At 37.3% G+C, this 20859-nt stretch overlaps 1 protein-coding gene across 9 annotated transcripts in view; it reads right to left on the bottom strand.

Annotated features, from left to right (window-relative positions):
- Nucleotides 1-20859, bottom strand: part of BCAS3 (BCAS3 microtubule associated cell migration factor) — an 851656-nt gene that overhangs the window by 210672 nt on the left and 620125 nt on the right. Inside the window, exon 24 of one of the 9 annotated variants that reach the window (XM_074223552.1) lies at nt 409-20859. This exon is cut by the window's right edge and continues 26289 nt beyond it. The exons of the other annotated variants lie outside the window; for them this stretch is intronic. The gene's annotated coding sequence lies outside the window, so the exon portion shown is untranslated. Of the gene's footprint in view, nt 1-408 lie in introns of those variants that run through there. 9 annotated transcript variants of the gene reach the window in all.

Raw genomic sequence — 20859 nt, 5'->3', positions numbered from 1 at the left:
TACAGAATTAATTCTGAACAATTTTTTTAATCAAAAGAAAATTAGAAAGCAGCAAGCAAAAAATGAATTTATACCTCAAAAAATGCCAAAAGGATCAATGTTCTCAATAGTTTTTAAAATTATTTAATAATTAAAAATCAATTTCTGTGACTGCAGAGGAAATAAAAATTTTTATACATTAAAATGGAAAAAATTATGATAAAATAAAATCTGTAGAACAAAGAGTATTATGTTCAAAAACAAAATATAAAGATTTAAAAAACATGTTTGTACTCAATATATCTGATAAAAAGTTGATATATTAAAAATGCAACTGATACATTACAAGAGAAATGAAAAAAAATCAAAGGTCAATTTTAAAAGAAACAAAAGCTTTAAAAAGCACTTGAAAAATTGTTCAAACACCATAATAATCAGAGCAATACAAATTAAAAATGACTTTAAAGAGCCAAAGATTGGCAAAAACAGCTCAACAAGATAAAGTTCTATGATGCAGAATATAGAGAAATAGACACTCTATTATATTGTTTTTGAGATCAAAAATTAGTGCCAGCTTCCTATACAATAAGTTAATTATAAAATGTATCAATCCCTTTGACTTTGAAGTTTCACTCTGAGACTAACTCTAGGAGGCTAGTAAATGGGGGGGGGGGGAGAAGAGGAAAACTATTCCTAGCTCCCTTAAAGATAATAGTGAAAAACTGAAAACCAGATCCTGTCTGGTGAACGGGAAATGAACGAATAAATTATGATATATCAATGTAATACAATATTGTATGATAAAAATAACAAATACAAAGTATAGAATTGAAAGGAAAAGACAAGATATAATGCAAAGTAAGGACAAAAAATTAGGACAACCTATAGCCAAAATAAGAACCACTAAAATTTAAAAGTGACTGGAAGAGGATAATCATTGCTAGGAAGCAATCTGGAAATATATACAACCTGAGTTAAAAAAAAAATATGATCCTTTTTACCCAACATTCCCATGGCTGAGATTATAACTTAAAGATGGTTTTAAAAGGAAAAGAGGGACTCAATTTTAGAAAAATAATGAATTATGACTCTGATAAAGTTGGTTGATCCGTTGCTATAATCTTTTCACTTTTATCAAAATGAAGATAGTTTACATTTTATTTAGTTTTTAGGGTGAGTTTCATATTCTAGTTACTTTTGGAGAAAATGTGATAAACTGCATTAAAAAAATGTTTCCTGTCTTTTTTCCTTCAGTATCTACATGGAAATCTTAAGAGCACATTTTTACCTGAGAAAATATATTTTGCTAAGTCTATTTGATGCAAATTTTGTCCTTTCAAATAAGGTTTTGCCTTGTGATACCAGCCTCTATAAAATCAGATCCATCTTGAAAATGATGTGAAAGTACAAGAGAAACAGGTATATATTACCCTGGAAGCAGAGTCAGCAAAGGTTCAAGACAAAATGCTTTGCAACCAACAGAAAGAAAAAAAAAAAGACAAAACTATTTTTGGAAAAGGAAGTGTTCATGTAATTCTAAAAAACATATGGTGATTGCAGAACTCTTCTTTAATTATTTAAAAAGTAATAGCAAGAACCTAAAATATCAATAAGAGAAAAATACATAAGAAATGGTCCAATGTTCTCTGTTGGAAAAAAAAGGTAATTGAATTTGTTACCACTTCAGGACATGATCCTTTCAATGAATAAATTTCAAGATGATCATTTAAGCCAACTAAGATCAACAAAGAGTAATTGAATTCCTACTGGGTGTGGGTTCCGCCATTCACTGAATGGTTTAGAGGGATGGTTTAATTAAAAACTCTTCTTTTTAAACCTTTGGGTTTAAAACATTGATCTGATAGGTAAATTTCACCTCTGATTTCTTATACCTCTGGGTTTAGCAAAATTTGACCCAGCAGTGCTGTCAATACTAAAATGGAGGATTTTTTTTTCTTGGTAATAAAATCTTAGATCCACTTGAATTCATCTCACTCTGTTCACATCCTGGATTTCCCCATGATGCACTAGGACAGAATGTCTGCCTGCTGGGATAGTTTGTTCACAGGAAATATGAAGGGAAAATTCACGCTCTGCTGTCTAATCCAAGCTGATGTTGCTTCTCTGGAGAGAGGAGAACTTGGTATGTCAGGGAAGTTTAGTATAGAGTATGCAGATGGTTAATAAAATATTCAGCAATGTGCTTTAGAATCACAGATCTAATATTGGGGCAAGTGACCCATATACATACACACATGTGCGCACATATATTTATATACATGTATGTATATATCCACATGCATACACACAAGCAATTCATATGTATGAGCACATTCCTATATATATACACACATGCTTACAAATATATACACACACATGTTAAATATAAAAGGTCAAATAAACTCTAAAAGCAAGATTGATTTAATATTTGAAGAGAATCATCCTTTCAAAAAGCCACAAAGAAGTGCTATTATTGACATCTAAAGGAGCTTAATCAAGTTGAAAGATATTTGAAAGTCAGTGTGGTTTAATGGATTAGATTTAGAGTCAGGAAGACCAGAGTTCAAATCCAGCCTCTGACATGTACTATGTGACCCTAAGCAAGTTGCTTAACTTCCGCCTTAATCCATTAAAGAAGAAATGGTAAACTGCTCCAGAATCTCAGCCAAAAAAATTGGTCCATGGGGTCATGAAGAATCAGACACAACACCTGAATAGCAACAACAAACCCTTGAAAACTTCTTTAACCTTGCTGAGCCTCAGTTTCATCCTCTGTAGCAATATTTGAACTCAGAGTCAGAATTATCACAGGAAAATGATACTTTGTCAAAAGGCGCAAATGTCTTGGGGAAGCACAATTGGTTTACCTTTGCAAATACACTCAGGCTACAGTCTCCAGGTTGGATTATTTTCTGTGCTAGAATCACATCCCTGGACTCTATCTTGAGCATTGCCATCCAGCCCCTCACCCCTGACCTAACATCTGATTATCTTTGTTCCAGGTGAAGAAATGTCCAGTTCTATTGTGCTTTCTCCCCTATGCCAAATTATTATATGCTGAATGTGCTCTCAGGTTTGAAAACTCAGAGTATGCATGTTATGTTGTTTTCTCACATTTCTCAATTTTCTTTTGTCATCATGATAATACCAGTTACTGGCCAATGTTTTCCTTACTTCTTGGAGCTTCAAAAAAAGGTTGGTTTGGCTTCCTGGAGGGTTAAGCACACACACACACACACACACACACACACACACACACACACACACACACACATACACACCCTTCCATGCTGTTCAGGGAAACTAGCCTTCTGCAGTTGAAATAAAGGGAAAATTAAATCAGGACTTGGAATAGATTAAGAAGTACCAAGGCAGGAGACATACAAAGTGAATCCTGGTTAGTTATGGCTCCTGCTTATCTACTCAAGCTAGCAGAAGAGATCCTGATGAGTTATTTAGGTTTTATTGATGTAAGCTGGTGCCATCAAAATACTGCTGGCTCTGTCTCTCTTTTTATGCCTGTTAGTATAAACACATGCAGCACATTTCTAGAACAAAACAACTTGAAATTGCTAACACACACACACACACACACACACACACACACACACACAATCTGATCCACCATCTTGGTCCTCTTAATAGCTGATTTCCAGTTTTCACCCACCTTTTTCCAGAAAGGCTATTGGCTTGTTTTCCTGATTAACTCAGGATCATGGACTGAGAGCAAGAAGGAACCTCTGAAACCACCTGTTCCACCCTCCTCACTTCACAGAAGAGCAGAGGCCTCGAGAGGAAAAGTTTGTTCTCTAGGTCACACAGATAATAAGTGGTAGAGTTGGGATTCAAAAACAGATCTTCTGATTTTCCCTTTCCCTCTACATCTGTTACTCAAATTCATTATCACACCAAAATATCCCTCATGGTATCAGTATGATTAGGCTCTGAAAAGGGCAGTTCAAGAGGTCTTGTGGGACCAGGCTGGGTTCTTTAACCTCTCTACCAAGCCAAGAAACTGCCTGAAGTCACTGTCTCTTTATCTACTGTAAGAAAAATGGTGAAATTACTGTTCCAAATTCCTCCTTTACTTTCTTTCTTTACTTTCTTTTTTTTTTTTTTTTTAGGTTTTTACAAGGCAAATGGGGTTAAGTAGCTTGTCCAAGGCCACACAGCTAGGTAATCATTAAGTGTCTGAGACCGGATTTGAACCCAGGTACTCCTGAGTACAGGGCTGGTGTTTTACCCACTGCACCACCTAGCCAACCCCCTCCTTTACTTTCATACTTGAAGTAGCATATTTGTATCATGCCTCTCCTCCTTTCTCCCTGATCTTGCTTTACACCACCATTACTTCTGTCCACCCTGTTGACTGCAGCCACTCCACCATCACCTCTCTGGAGAGTTGATGATGATGATGATGATATTTGTCCTTCTTTATTGAAGAAGACTATGACATCAGGGGAATTGATGCCATGACAAGCATATGAATTGGATATGAGTGAGGGGGTGCTGTGATAAGTCACTAGTCTCACTTTCTCTTCCAGAGTCATCTGGTTCCAGTGGCCAGATAGGGATCAGAAGATCTGGAGATGGCCCTGGATGTGAAGCAATCAGGGTAAAGTGACTAGCCCAAGGTCAAACAGCTAATAAGTGTCAGATGTCTGAGGCAGGATTTGAACTCCTGATTTCAAACCCAATGTTTTATACACTGCGCCACCTAGGTGCCCTTTTTGGAGAGTGACTGAGAGCTCAAGTAGAAGGACCAGTGTCTCATCTCAATTCCCCTTTTCTGACCCAATAAAACACAGAAATTCACAGTGAAACTGAACCAATGTTGAAGAATCAAGGAAAATAAATAACCTGACCCTACCAAAAATCCATCTGACGAATCCACAGGTCATAACATTTCCATCAAAGCTCAGTTTTCTTACTTATGAAATAAGCATAATGACCAAAAAGTGTTGCTTAGAGTTTTTCTACCTCTCACACTCAGTCAATTACTATGCTTTTTTGGAACATTTGCCTTATTTTTTCTTACATAGCCACTAATTCAGATCCTTATCACTTCTGGCCTGGAACATTACTTTTGTTGATGTGTTGTTTTTTCAGTCATGTCCAACTCTTTCTGACCTCATTTGGGTTTTCTTGGCAAAGATACTAGAATGGTTTACCATTTCTTTCTCCAGCTCATTTTATAGATGAGGAACCCGAGGCAAAGTTAAGTGACTTGCCCAGGGTCACTTAGCTAGTGTCTGAGACTAGATTTGAACTCAGGTCCTCCAGACTGGCACTATATCCACTAAATTATCTGGTTGCCCTTAACTGTAAGTATTACTAAAGCACAGTAATAATGTCACTTTTTGCTCAGGTTAACTCCTTGGGGCCTACAGGAGGAAATACAAACTTTTTCTGGGCTTCACTATTTGTCTCCAGTCTATATTTTTAGAACTTCACTCTTCTTGATTACTCATTATTGCAGTCACACTGACCTTGCTACTTACATCCTATAAAGAGCTCTTTATACAGGCTGTCTGTTGCCTATTACTGGAAGATCCTCTCCTTGGTTACATCTTCTATGAATGCCTTTTCTTCCTTAAAAGCTCATCTTAAGTTGTACCTTTCCCCTCAGTGCTCATTTAAAAATTTAAAGTTTAGTATGGTACCTAACACATTTAATATCCTTAATAAGTGTTTATTGATTGGCTAACAGACATGAGTGCTGTAGAAAAGGTATTGAATGGGAAGTTGGGATGCCTAGCTTTCAGTCCTGGCTCTTCTACTATATCTCCTGTGTGATTTTGAAAAAGTCAATTTGGGATCAAGGCACCTGGATTTAGGTCCTGGATCAGCTACTTGCTTCCTTTGCTATCTTGGTCAAATCACTTAGTTTTTATGGGCCAAGGACCATCTTTTTTTCACCTGTAAAATGAGAAGGGTAGATCTACTGATTGGTAAGGTCCTTTTTAATCCCAAGTCTATGAGTTTATAATACCTTCTGCTAAAGAACTTGGACCTGCATTTACTCATATGAATAGTGAATAGAATAAACTAGATAAGCCTTGCACATAGAATTCACTTAATAAATGTTACATAAAAAAAGAAAGACTTTTAAGGTCTTTTCCATATTCACAAGTAGAAGAAAATGGGGCATAATTTTAAAGGAACAGGGGATTGGTGATAAAGAATTAACATTAAACATCTGCCCCAGGAGACAAGAATTAAGTACTAAATTATGTAGCAGTCCCTATTAAATGTAATTGGACAGAGAACGGCTGAAAGAGTCAGGGAAAACTTTATAGATGTGTGAGAGGTGGACTAGGTCTTGGTTGATACATGAAGTCTATGTGAATTTGATCAGGAGAACCTTTGAGAGAATCTAGAACAGACTCATTGTCACATTATTTCTGGAGAGGATTCAAGAAGAGGCTATAAATTGGAAACTGGAAATTGGTGTTTCCAAGGAAAATGAAACAACTCTGACTAGACCCACTGAGAGGGAAAAAAAATATTCTTCCCTCTTTCATTAGCTAATGTTTCTCATTTTTCAGGGAGGAAACTGAGGCACAGAGTTTAGGTTTTCAGATGTTTTGTTTAATCTTAACCTAGATGTGAGTTTTGGAAAGACACTTTTCTTTGAAAAGACCCATTCCTTTCCACAAGTATTCATAAAAGGGAAGCAATTTCTTTTGTACAGGTGATAGGATTTTGTTCATGAAGGAGCAGAAGATGAGGATATGAATCCGTCAAGTTTGGAATATTTCTGTAGAGTTCTACAAATGATAGAAAACAATGGTAAGCTAGTCTCTTCTAAGAATAGTTTCTTTGTCCCTTGTCACAGCCTTACAGAAAAGATTAATTGCAATTCTCCACAGTCTTACAAAATATTCAGATTTTTCAATGAAAAGAGTTTTCCCACATTGTGGATACACCCACACAGCAAGTTTCAGAAGTGAATGAAAAGGGCTACAGAAAGATGTGGATGATATTCATTTCTTCCCAAGTCCTGCCCTGAAAAATCTCCCCAGCCCTGACTGTATACTCAGTCTGATCCAGAGCTAAGCTACAGAGCAGACACATGGGTCACAGAGTTCCATGTCCTCGAGTGGACTGGCAGAGGCACAATAATGATTCCCTGGTTGACATGCTAATGGAATTTTCACATGGAGAAGCTGTTTGGGTGAAGGAAAAAGGTCCTGACTTTAATGTTGTTGATTTTCTACTTAGACAGATGCACATCTGCAAGATCGAGCCCAGGGGATTCTGCCTCTTTTTGCAGGCACCTCGACTGCTCAGGATGGACTTCTGTTCAGCCAGTACCTTTCACTTTCACAAGTAGTAACACTCATTTTAAATCAGTCTTGGAACAGTTGCTCACCCAAGGAGAAATCTAACTCAAAAGATCTCCCATTGGGTAGAGGAACAAACTGTGGCAAGATATGCAGAGGAAGATGGAGGCACAAAAACCCAAGAGATATTAGACAACTTCCTCCTGGTTTTTAGGCTTCTGTTTCCAACCCCACTGAGATATATGGGCAGGAAAAACTGACAAGTCCAAATACTCCTCCAATTCATTTTTCAACCATAAAAGATGAGTGGAAAGGAAACTGGAAAATATGGTTTGGGACTGTTTCATGAACTTATGAAGGGAATACAGTCGACTGTGTTATCAAGTACATTGACAATTCAGGGCTCAAAGTTGGGGGAGTGAGAGAGAATGGCATTCAGCACTTTTTTTTTTGTAGAGCTCTAGTATCTTACCATTTTGCTTGAATGAGTGAAAAACACTTTAGAATATAGCCCCCCTCCACCCAACCTCACCCCCCACAAGCTCTTCCTGCTTTGCCTCCCACAGTAACTCCTCTTTTCTCCCTCTGTCCTGGCATGGGAGGTTGGCTCAGGGAAGGCAGTGGGCAGCTAGTACTCTGGCTTAGCTCCCTCACCTTTGGGGGTGGGAGGTCAGGCTCAGTTGAAGAGAGGTTGGAGGGAGGGAATAATCTCAGTTTCTTTGTTCCCCTCTAGGGGAAAAAAATGCCTTGACCACAGTTTGAGGGTGAATGAGGCTCACATTTCTCTTTGCTCAGATAACCTTCATCTACCTACAAAGTTGGAAATGTCTGGAAAGAATGGGTTAGTCACATCATCCTTGGCACTCCCAGCTAGGAGATGGGACAATGAATGGACCAGTGAACTATGGGACCATGAGTTTTTCTATTTATTCATATGCTTATTGCCCTACTGGAAGGGTAGTTTTCTTTTTTAAAAAAGTGATTTCTGAACATGTTTACTAGCTGGTCCTGCATGTAAACTCACTATGACTCTCTTTAAATACATACATATATATCCATCCACACATATTAGTGCTTACTACTAGGTCATGTAATATACCAGTGGGAGGCCCCAAGGAAAGGATCAGGGGTTTTAAGGGTTCTACTGAGATGATCTTGCTATTAGTTCAGGGCAGCTGTCCGTGCTTGTGGGCTCCCAGGTCCCCATCTTAGTGCTGGACCTGCCTTATCAGATCTGATCTCCTTTAGGCTCCTGGGCAGAATTCAGTGAACTGTAAAAGCTTACTTTTTTAATGGTGTCTGAGGCAAACCCAAAGAATTACAACATCTCTGTAATGGAAATCACAGATTTCTTTCTTATTCAGTAGTAGCAAATTGGGTCACTTCCCTCTCTTTGGATCTTCATCTACTGCTCTGTAGGATGGCAATGACATTCCCATTGGCTTTAAAAGCTGAATCTCCATTATACTGCTAAGGACATGGTAAGTCAGGAGGAGCAAGTAATCTTGACAAGGTGCGAAATCTCAGGCAAGGAGATCAGTTTTCTCCTCCTACCACTTTTTACTTCTGTGAAACCTGATTCCATCCTTCCCCAACTGATAGAACCCCAACCCTAGTGTGACCACTTTTGTTACTAATGAAGACAATCTCCAGGCCTTGGGTGTCTGGGCTGCAGGCTGGACCTAGGACTGCCGTGTCCCCATTTCTGCTTAGCCTGTTTAAGAAGTGGTAGTGCTCCCACAAAGCCATCTGGGGAAGCCGCCTGGAAAGGCGGGTGATCTTCATAAATGGACAGGAAATAGAAAAGACGAATGTTGGGCGGATGACAGATCCCTGAATTCAGTTAACAGGGCCTTCAAGATACGAGCTGTTCTATTAAACATAGGCCCATTATGCTGGCCATCCACTTTAAACCCCAGAGTGATTAAAATGCTGGCAGGAAATGAAAGCTCCCTATTGAAGGGCCTTCCCCGAGGTCCTCATTTCAAACTAAATTTTACAGCACCGCACAGGAACAAAGGCGCCCCAGTCCTCCAAGTCTTCTTTTTGTCACTTTGGACAAAGAAACCCCCTCAAACGCCCTTCCAGAACAATGGCCTCTGTGGAGCCAGAGCCCCGCCAAGAATGGGCACAAACCATACAGAAACACATTTTAAAAATACATTTTACACTGCCCTTGACATTTCAGATAAATAGAGGGCAATGCACTGAAATTCCAAATATTTCATCCTGCCCCAGCCCCCCCTTTCCCCATCACAATGAGAATTTTCTTACATCCCCCAATCTACTTGATCTTTGACATTCTGGCCTCTGCAAAAGGAGGACATAGAAGAGTAGTCAAAGAAATTAATTATGCAGATAATTGTGCTTGATTAAAATGATGACTGCAACTGAGAGCGTAATGAGCAAAGGCTTATAGGAGTCTCATCCAGAGTAGAGACCAAGGAGATGCCTGCAATTCCTTTTTTATTATTTTTTAAAATTTTAATTTATAAAGATAATCTTTTTTTGATATAATTATCATTCCTGAATATAATTTTACCCATTTCCTTTTAGGAAGAATGAAAAAGGGGGAAGAGAAAAGCAGTTTAGCAAAACCAATCAATAAATCAACTTCATCTGATTCAATAAATATCTGAGGCAGAATTTAAACCCATGCTTTCCAAATTTCTAGTCTACCATGCTATAAAGCCTCTCCAGCCTCTCTCAGAACAAAATTTTTGAAAATTCACTGTCACATTTAATGTCACATTTCACCATGTCACCATTCACAATGTCACCATTCACTATCATTATACCCATTTTACATACGGGGAAAATGGGGCAGACAGAGAGGTTAAGTGACTTTGCCCAGGTCACATAGATGTATATAGAGCAGGATTTGAACTCTGGTCTTTTTTGGTTCCAAACTCTAATCACTGGATCACCTCACTTCCTATCCTCAACCCTAAGCCTTCATAGGAAAAGGTGACAGTTTTTACTGAATCACTCAAGCTTTACTCTTCCCTATTGTAGATGTTTACCTGGATTTTGCAGGCCAGTAACAGTCAGTTGTTTCTTAGTGAATGGAACATGAGACCATATGTTGCAATGTTTAAGCAATTTTGAACCAGAGGTCTAATTCTGAGTGTCCTTTGTAGAAATTGTACATTAAATACCCAAAGGATCTGAGCTGTACAAGACATGCAAGCTTTTTTTAGCACTACTTCCCCTTAGCAACAAAACCACTTGACAGCACTTCTATCCTATACTTCCACCGCAAGTTTACTGAGTGATGTGAGTGTGCTGTTAAGAAGATGAGGGCCTCTGTTTTAGGAGAGCCTGTGTTCGAAATAGGAAAAGATGGCTAACCACCCTCCTGGGGGGGCTGGGGCAAGCAGAGAATATAGAGCTGGGAAAGAACATGTCTTTGGGAAAATGCCATGAGTCTTTCTAAACTGGTTTTCTGATATGTTGTTGTTCAGTCGTGCCTGACTATCCTTGACCCCATTTGGAGTTTTCTTGGCAAGGATATTATAGAGGTTTGCCATTTCCTTCTCCAGTTCATTTTGCAGATAAGGAAATTGAAGCAAATAGAGTAAGGTGATTTGTTCAGGGTCACACAGCTAATAATTTGAGGCTGGATTTGAACTCAGGAAGCTGAGTCTTTCTAATTCCAGACTCAGCATTCTATCCAATGTGTCACCTAACTGCCACTTTCTGGTATGAGCAAATACCTAATAGATTTATGAAAAGGGGAAGCAACTAGATAGCTATAAGATAACCTGGGTCTTCACAATTCCCTGTATCCTTTCAGCAGATATCCAAAACAAGGTTGGTCAGTGATATTCAAGCTGAACTGAGAATGTAAAATGAAATAAGCAAAGAAAATCATGAAAGATATTCAGATAATTCAGAAATATTTTAAAAAGTTCCTGTGCATGAGTTCAAATCCAGTCACAGACACTTAATAATTACCTAGCTGTGTGACTGTGGGTAAGTCACTTAATCCCATTGTCTTGCAAAAATTTTTTAAAAAGTTATTGTGGACATGATTAATATGGATCTATATTTAGCACAGTTACACATGGAAAGCCTATATTAGATTGTTTTCTATCAGGTGGTGGGGAGAAGGGAAGGAGAGAGAAAAATGTAAAACTCAAAACCTTGTCAAAAAAATGATTGATGGAAACTATCATTGCATGTTGTTGGAAAAATAAATAAAAATATTTCTGAAAAAAGTTACTGTGGGTTTCATAGTAACTGTAGCCAAGACAGTACACTCTAGACCTCAATTCTCTCATCAGTAAAGTTGAAATTGTATATAGTCTAGTACCCACAGAACAAAGAATTTTTGTCAGAAATGCATAACCATATGAACACCAGCTATCATTCTCCTCCCTGCTTGTGCTCTTTGTCTATTTGTTAATAATGCTAAAATTGATCTGCGGAGATAAATAAGGCAAAACTGGTGTCACAGTCCCCCTGGCAGAACCTTCTACAATGTTTTCAATTACTTATGAGAACATTTTAGGATTCAACTTTAAAGGGGTGAGAGAAACCTTGGCATAATCTAAATTGATTTTTAGTCTGGTTTTGCCCAGGGATGGTTTGGTAAATGTTTAACAACCAGCTCTCTTAGGAAAAAAATGTATACAAGATACATTTTAAAGTTTCATTTGCGTCATTAACATTTTCTCCTTTACTTTCTCAAGCCTAGACAATCAATAAAACAATAAATCAAGCCCTGATTTGTAGTACTTGCTGATTTCTGAAGTGTAAATTCTCACACTGAAAATTTAACAACTGGTTCTAGGGAACTGGCAGGAATGGGCTCTAGCATATTACTGATACTAATTCATTATTCTAATAAAAATGTATGTATGAAAGAGTTATTTTGACCACGTTAGAGAAGTCTTATAAAAAGTTCATTCCCCTTCCATTTTTCTAGTTCATTTACTAATTGTGTTGATTTTTGTTCATGCAAAAACATTTTAATTTCATATAAATGAAATGACTTATTTTATAGTTCATGATTGCCTTTATCCCTTGGTTGGTCACAAACTCTCCATCAAGGCAAAGATATGAAAGATATCTGATCTGATTCTCTTCTATTTTTTTTGTGACACGAATATTATTATATCCAGGTTGTGTGTACATTTCTTATGAACCAGAGATTCAAATATCTGGCATAAGTCCCAAAGAGATCAAAGATAGATAGGCCCCAAATATACAGCAACATTTATAACATCACTTTTTTTTTTTTTTAGGTTTTTGCAAGGCAAATGGGGTTAAGTGGCTTGCCCAAGGCCACACAGCTAGGTAATTATTAAGTGTCTGAGACCGGATTTGAACCCAGGTACTCCTGATTCCAGGGCCGGTGCTTTATCCACTGTGCCATCTAGCCGCCTCTATCACTTTTTTATAATAAAGAATTGTAAACAAAGTAGATGCCCATGGATTGGGAAATAATCACACAAGTTTTGGTCCATGAATATGATTTAACATTATTATGCTTAAATAATGATGGATGTGAAGAATTTAGAGAAACATAAGAAAACATATACATTTGAGTGAAAGCAAGAGAACCAAGAAAACTACCGATATAAATAAAACTAGGAAAAACACATACAAAACACATAACAACAACGTGAATAGAAAAAACAAAGACACAATAAAATTGAACCCTGCATAATGATTCTGACCAAGTATAAACCTGAAAAAGAGGTAAAGATAGATATCTTCTTCCTTTCCTTGCAGTGGCTGGGACTGTGGTATGGAACACTTTATATATTATTAGAATTCTTTAATATAGGGCCGGTTTTGGTAAATTGCTCCTCTCCCTCTTCCCCCACTTTCTTTTTTATGATTTGCAATAAATGATAACTTTTTGGATGTGAGGAGAAGAAATGCATTTGGAAATAGTGATATGAAAACAAAATACATGAATAGTATTCCTTTTCAAAAGATAGTTTGTGAATAAATTATTGAAACAATAATCAAATATCTGTGTATTTTAATCCAGTGACTTGGAAGGAGGTATGAAAGTAATCAAAATGTATGTGAAACTTTCCAATCTGGGCATACTAGGTGTAATTTTGTTCTAAGTTATTTTCATAATCATCTTTTTACAAACATCATTTTTTTTCAGAAACCTTTCTGAAATATTGAATGATACTAACATATCAAACCTGAAAGAGAGAAGAGGCCCCCTGTATGTGTGGCATTTCTACTTTGAGTTTCACAGAAAATCTCTTCTGCAGGCTTTATGGCTGTTCTGATAGCCTCATCAAATTAAACCCTAAAACTGTCTCTGAGATCTGAAGTGTAACTGTCTCATTAATGTTAGGACCTTAATGTTGCTTTCTTAGGCAGGTTTCAACTTTTAAAGAGAACTCTTTTTAATAATTATTACCCTAACTAGGGTTATCCCTAATTCCCCCCCATCTTCTTCTATCATTGCTCTTTAGCAGACGCCATGCTACTGATAATAATATATGTCCCATCTGAGTTCCACACACTTCTGTGAGAGTTCGAGTTAGAATAAACACCATCAGGTTAAATATGTTTTACATAGCATCCTTACTCATTTCATGCTAATAAAATAAAAAAATCTCAGGGAAAAAAAACAGAAAGGCTGAAAAAAAAATTCAACAACAGTTTGCTCTTATTTGTTGTTTTTTTGCTTCTTTTATTCCTTCCCACATCTGTTCCTTTTCCAGTGTAGGTTTAAATTCTATGCCTACAAGGCAAAAGTTACAAAAGATATTCTGGATCATTGTCCCCAAAACACTCTGAGGCATCCCCACTCTGAGGACCCATTTGTGGGTCCCTAAGCACTTCAGGGGAGTAAATGGAGACACTGCATGTCTATGTTTTCAGATGATAGGTCAAATTATTTTCTAACCATATGGATGCCAGCAAACACTGAGATTATTGTAGAGAACTTTGAAATCCCAATTTCATTGGGAGGAAAAAGGTTTGTATCTAAAATTTTTTAAAGGAAAACTATTTCTATGAGCATGAGCTTTGGTATAAACTTTTCAAAGAAGTCTAAACCTAAATACCAGTACTCTAACATTCCTGCTATTTCCTCTAAGCACTGAAGGAGGTCACTGGTTTAATTACTTAATGGTGAATTTTGTATTTACATTTCAGGCAGGCAGAAGATATAAATTCAAGGAGTATTCTTGCTACCACAAGCACACTGGGAGGTTTTATGAGTTACAAACCTACAAAAGAAACAATGATTGAGTATTACAGGGTATCTGTAGTGTTTGGGTTTTTTTTTGTACTCATCCTACTTAGCACTCATGCATTTTGAAGCTGAAATTCTTTGGTTCTATATAAAATGTATCCAGGAGGTAGCTGGGAAAAATTAAGTGGTGCAACGAATAGAGTGCTAGTCTGAGAGTCAATAAGACTTATCTTCCTAAGTTCAAATCTAGGCTCAGACACTTACTAGCTGTGTGACCCTGAGCAAGTCCTTGTTTGCCTCAGTTTCCTCATCTGTAAAATGAACCAGATAAGAAAATGGTAAACCATTCCAGTATTTCTGTCAAGAAACTCCAAATGAGGTCACTAACAGTCAGACTCAGCAACAAAATGCTAAATCCCAAGTAGGTTAAGTAATTTGCTTCACTTCAGCAGGTAGGAAGTAGTATTTTGAACAAAGGTTCTACTATTGCTCTTCAGGAGACCACATGCTCTGAATCCATGGCTCCGTACATTGGGTCATCTTCCTTCTATTCTACAATATAATCTCAGGGGCCACAGATAACTTTCAAAGACTAGGTTATAGATTTCTTAGTATACAACAGTGGAGGAAGCTTCTGCATAGGTTTTTTTTTTTTTAGAAAGTTGTTTTAAAACCTTGATATAATCCAAATCAAATCTGCATATCTAGGTCAGTCTTACGTAATAGTAAATAACACTTTGCTTCTTTGCCTTTCATTATATTCATTATGAGGAATACCCCATATCACCAGTGCCATCACTACCACCATAGTTTTCTAAATTTCATTTCACTTATACCCATTTGGTTCAGAACAACAAGGATAACTACTGACAATGAAATCTTTCAACCCATGTTTCTAAGAGTACTCTGGCAGAATTTTCAAAATTTTCTGCTTGGACTCTGGTCTAGTCTATGGTTTGTTGGGTGAATCAAGGTGTGCAACGCTGAGAAAACCAAGAAATCTGTAATTCAAGTTAAAGATATGAAGTGAATTAAATAAATAAATTCTTTAAAAATGGAAATTCTGTTGCAAAAGATTAGGTTCACCTTAACCGCTATCAGAAAAAAGGAGAATTTCCCCTAGTAATTTCATTTTCTATATTTCACATCAGAGACTAAGAAGAAATTATCAAGTTTTGACATCTATAATTAAGGTTCTTTACAAATGATTAACTTGTACAATAGATTGAAAACAGAACCATAATTCATGAATTTGCTAATTGCTAATTGTCTTCCCTCAACACTGGCCTGTTGAGCCTTTAGCTGGTATCATATACAAATCATTGTCCTTAGTTAATAGATGTGATGCTACTTAAAGTTGATGACTAACTCTGTGTGTGGCTCAAGAGAAGAAAGGCAATAAAGTGTCTTCTAAATGGAGTGGCCAGAAAAGCTATCTTGAGGGTCACAATTGCCCACTAAACTTGTTATACTCTGGCTCACAGTCTCACAGTCTCACAGAAAGATAGCTCAACACATGAGGGCATGGAAGAACAATGTCTTTTCTGCCTCCTGCAAAGCCAGGATGTCTCAGGATGAGGTAATAGCCCATTTTGGAGTAGGAGAATGTGTGCTGGGGAAGGGTCTTAAGAACAAATATAAAAGCAGTTTGTTCTCTTATGAGCAGCCTTTCCTTTGTGCCCTTTAGTCTAGGCCAGTGCTGGGGTTAGAAGGTACTACCAGCATGTGGTAGTAATCACAAAGACCAATTTGTTCTGAACATGTCAAGGTCAATGACATTATGGTGAAGGAGAGTATCTTGAGCCCTAGGAGTCTGCAGTGGTTCCTGAATGTCATGTGGGATCACTGTGCTCCCCTAGGTCTCTAAACTCCCACCCCACCTCTAGTTTAACTCCCCACCCCGACTAGATCACTTCCATCATCTCATAGGATCAGTTCACTTTCTGGTAAAAGGAAATGTCTGTAGGAATGGAAACAACCTCATTCTAGTGGTCTTCTGTTGGTCAACAAGCAAACATTAGGGATGCTGACAATGTGGGAGGCCCAAGAGGAAATCCAGCTGGATTCATTGAAATGAAATAACCTTTCTGTCCAAAAACACAACATTTTTTATCAGGAAATTGGAGTCTGGCTACATCTAACTTGTGAGGGATTCTGTCTGTTCTAACTCCAACAATGGGAAACTACAGGAAAAAATGGGAACTAGACTCTGAGAAGGTTACTTCCTTTGACAGGTGGAAAAAAGATAGGATGATTTTCTGGGGGAGACATTCATTACTTTTTCCTGAGAGATTTGTTTCAAGGTAAAAGCAAATACTTGTCAAGAAACTCTGCCTCTACAAGGGGTGAAGGTGGCATGAAGAGGAGGGAAAGAATGGCTAAGGCACATTGGGGAATGGGTAATCAATTAACTCATTAATCTATAAGAATGTTTAAGTGCCTCCTCTGGTCTTTCTATCCCCTAAGTTTGGCTCTGAATTTAACTTTTGATTTCTAATTGGGACTTCATTCAGTGACACTTTCAATTTGGTCTCAATTAATTCAGAAGTTTAATAACACTCCTTTGCTTTAGTTTATCTTTGGTTAATGTGATGGCAAAGCAAATGAAGCTATCACTGGATCCAAAGAAATCTAAAAGGATACCATGTTTTTTCTTATGAATCCTTCAGATGAAAATACCTAACATGAACTCCAAACTAAAGCTGAGACTTCCTAATTCCAAGGGAGATTTCAAAGACAAGCAATAAGAAATTCTGTTATTTTTAACATGAGTATTTTTGTTTTTAAAAGATTCCACTTGATGTTTCAGCTTTTCACATAAGGCTTGGTCACAAATATGGATGTGGGAAAAGCCTTTTAGATAAATTTGAACATGGAACATTATGGAAAAAAAGAGAACTGGATGTAAAGGTCTAATAAAACTTGGTATCTTTAGCTTTCCCTCAACTAGTTCACATGACCTTGGGTCTATTTTTAGAAAAGCAACAATTCCCATTTGGATATGGAGTGATACCTTGTACAAGAATCTGGTTGAGGACAAATAAACTTGAGGGAAGTGTTGACTTAAAAATAAAACACTGGAAGGGGGAGAAAGATATTCCCCCATTCCCCAACCCCTCTGTGAAAATTTCCGGAAAAACTGTAAACAAAGGCAGGTTTGACTCAGGAGCTGAGTGACTCTTGTAAGCTTTGCAGGCTGGGAGAATATATCAAACCTTACAGAGTGAGGAAATGTTTGTAAAACAGTTAGTAAATCACAGGCAGCCAGGCTCAGTCCCACAGAACAGCCTGAATGACATGCTGCCAAAATCACAGCTGGAAGACAGTGGGCCAGGCACCCCATCCTGCTTTATACCCTACTCTGGATGATCCCTGCAGTACATTCTTTCTACCTTCTCTCTCTACAGAAAAAGGATGGAGTTGATATTAATTAGTTCTGTGCCATGGTAGAAATGACTACTGCTTATTCTAGTGCCAAAGCATGTTAGGGTCAATTTGGTTAGACAAAGCACAGGATATGAGGCCTCTAAAAGACTTCTTTGCAGATTGATACTTACCCTTTGGTCCTGGTGACAAAGCTTAAAGTTCCAGCTGGAAATTCAAAATCACACTTAGACTGGAAAAAAAAATTTCCAGAGATGAAATCCTGGCATTCACAGATGGGGCAAAATATGCAACTGGAAGTGTCGAATGAATTTACTAAATGCTTTTCAATCATTATCCTTCCCAACAACACATCTGAATGGTGATTATGCTCATGATTTTACACAGCAGGAAATGGTGAAACTCCTTTGAACCTTTTAGCTAAAAATCTTATTTTTGGTTCAGAATTTTTTCCAGAAGACAGAAAAATAAAAAAGGAAGTTTTTGGAATATAATGGTGAGGAACAGTACAATATAGGATTTAGGGAAACATCCTGATCATTAGTATTAAAAACGCTTCTGTACTATTGGGTCCTACCTACTTCCCCTTAAATTATCTTATGGTGTGTTTTCTTGTATCTAATAAGAACAACAATAACAAAAGCTGATATTTATATACAACACTTTAAGTTATGAGAAGCAGTTTACGTTAATCAGGTCATTTGATCTATATGACAATTCTGTACAATGTGAGCTCAGGTCTTCCATAGTCCTGGTCCAGTATTACACACACACACACACACACACACACACACACACATACATACACACAAACACACACGAATAAATCGAAATGAATGGTAAATGGTAAACTGAAATGAATTCTACCTTGGCTCTGAAGCAGCTTGATATCACTATCTTAGGAGAGAAAAGTCTTTACCTTTCTGTATTTTACAACAACCAAGAGCTAAGTTGGATCATCACCAACAAGTCCCTTATGAAAACCAGTTCATGATGGTGAAAGGCCTTCTCTAGAGTCATAACAGTCTCTTTTTATTCATCCTCTTTGGGAGTCATTACTCAGCAGCAACCAGGGCTGGTACCCTAGGCTCTGAGATGTCTTCTAAAGCAATATCTTCATTACAAGATACATGGACTTGAAATCAGACAAATTAATAAGAGCACTTTTCAAGATGGTAGACAACAGAAATTATAATCCAGTGATATTTCTATTTGCCCTTGATCAATTCTTACGGAGAATGGTTGAGGGACTAATCACTGAGGACTTATTGGGTATAGAAAGAGGAAAAATTATACTATTGCAGCCACTGTGAAATTAATGACCTGGAAGATCTTAAGAATGAGTTAGTTACATGGCCCTCTTCCTGCAGGCAGTGGAAGAGATGGGAAAAGGGACGGATGAGAGACTGAAAGTAAAGAACATTTTCTCTCCCTTTCAAAACTATCTGTTCCTAAGAAAGCATTTCAGTTAAATTGCTTGAGCATTAAAGGTGACAGGCAGATTCTTGGATTGGCAAACATTTTGGGCAGAAGATTTGTGATTCGATTCCAGATGTAAGATGGATCCTGGCACAGGACAAGGTGATTTGTTTCCATAAAATAAATTCTGAAAAGCACGGGCAAAGGAGACCATTCTTTATTAGCCAAATGGGGATGAAAATGCACTTGGGGATTGCCTGCTATTCCACAAAGGCCATTTTTAAAAATTTTCTTAATCAGCCTCTGAAACTACAGACCAACTCGTTTGCTGATGGGCTCCATTGAGATGCTGTAGAAAAAAAGCAATATTCATTTAATTTCTATGGCAGGGATGGTTTCAACTATGTGAAATCACCATCTTCCAATCTGTAAGGTCTTTATAAAATGACTCAGTTTAGCCTACTTTTATTTCCCATGTCCTCTTTAAAATGAGGTTTCTGTGATATGATATCCTCGAATTAACTCTAAACTAACCAGGACACATCAGTCTGATATTTTGGGGACTGAAATATGGCCTTTTATTTTTCTTTTGTTCCCCTTCTATTTAATAATATCAACGAAGTGGGATTTTTTTAAAGTGATTATTTCCTCATGCTTTGTAGTAGTTCTGAAATCTATTGAAGGATGTTCTCTATGGATATTGTTTTAACTAAAATAACATACATGTCCTCCTTTTCCCATTCCCCCCCCAAGATGACTGATATTTTTGTGAATGGTGCATTGCGTGTATATTTCTTAAGTAGTTTGGGGGTATTTAAGAAATTATTTCTATTTGATTAAATGATCTTATTTGTCTTTGGTTATTGGAATTTATAAAATTGGAAAAAGGAAATGACAATTTTTGCAATCCAATTTAGTGTCATCCTGCTAGCTCATGATCTTAGCAGAGAGCTGCTAAAAGTTTATTGTTGGTGGTTTTTTCATAGCAATTCATAGCTATCAGTATATTAACTCTAATATTTTGTGTTTGTATTTAGTCTTTTTAAAATGCTGAGTTTTGAGAGAGTGCAATAATGATTTTAGCTTAGGCTCACATGAGGTGGTGAAAGATTGCCTAATTAGAACTCAACTAGAGACAGACATTGGTACCCATTATACTGATTCCTTTTACAAGCAAAGCACACATTACACCTTCACACTGATGCTTCAATAACTCCAGGGTTGAAGTTAAATGATGTACTCTCCTACAATAGTGAGATCAGAGCCCTGAGAGTGACAAAAGACTATGGAGCAGTGGTAAGAAGATTTAATTCTCATGAATACAATTAGAAAATTGTATAAAAATAAAACATATAGCTAATTCTTTATCATCCAGAGACTATTTTTTCTGCATGTGGATTGCTCAAGACCCCCTCTTTCTCTTACCTCAACACACACTAATATTTCTGCCATTATTCTAGTACTAACTAGCATTTGTTTCAAATGCTGTCCTCTGACTACAGAAATATCCATTGTAAATATTGCACAGAGACTTTAAGTCCTTTTCCTAGGAATGTGAATGCACTATAATTCAGTCATCTGCAATATCACTAAGGCCCTCACCTATCTGTGATA

This window comes from Macrotis lagotis, chromosome 2, assembly GCF_037893015.1.
Source record: "Macrotis lagotis isolate mMagLag1 chromosome 2, bilby.v1.9.chrom.fasta, whole genome shotgun sequence".
NCBI classification, from domain to species: Eukaryota; Metazoa; Chordata; class Mammalia; order Peramelemorphia; family Peramelidae; genus Macrotis; species Macrotis lagotis.
The sequence above is the reverse complement of the archived record's forward strand: the minus strand, read 5'-3'. Positions and strand labels throughout refer to the sequence as shown.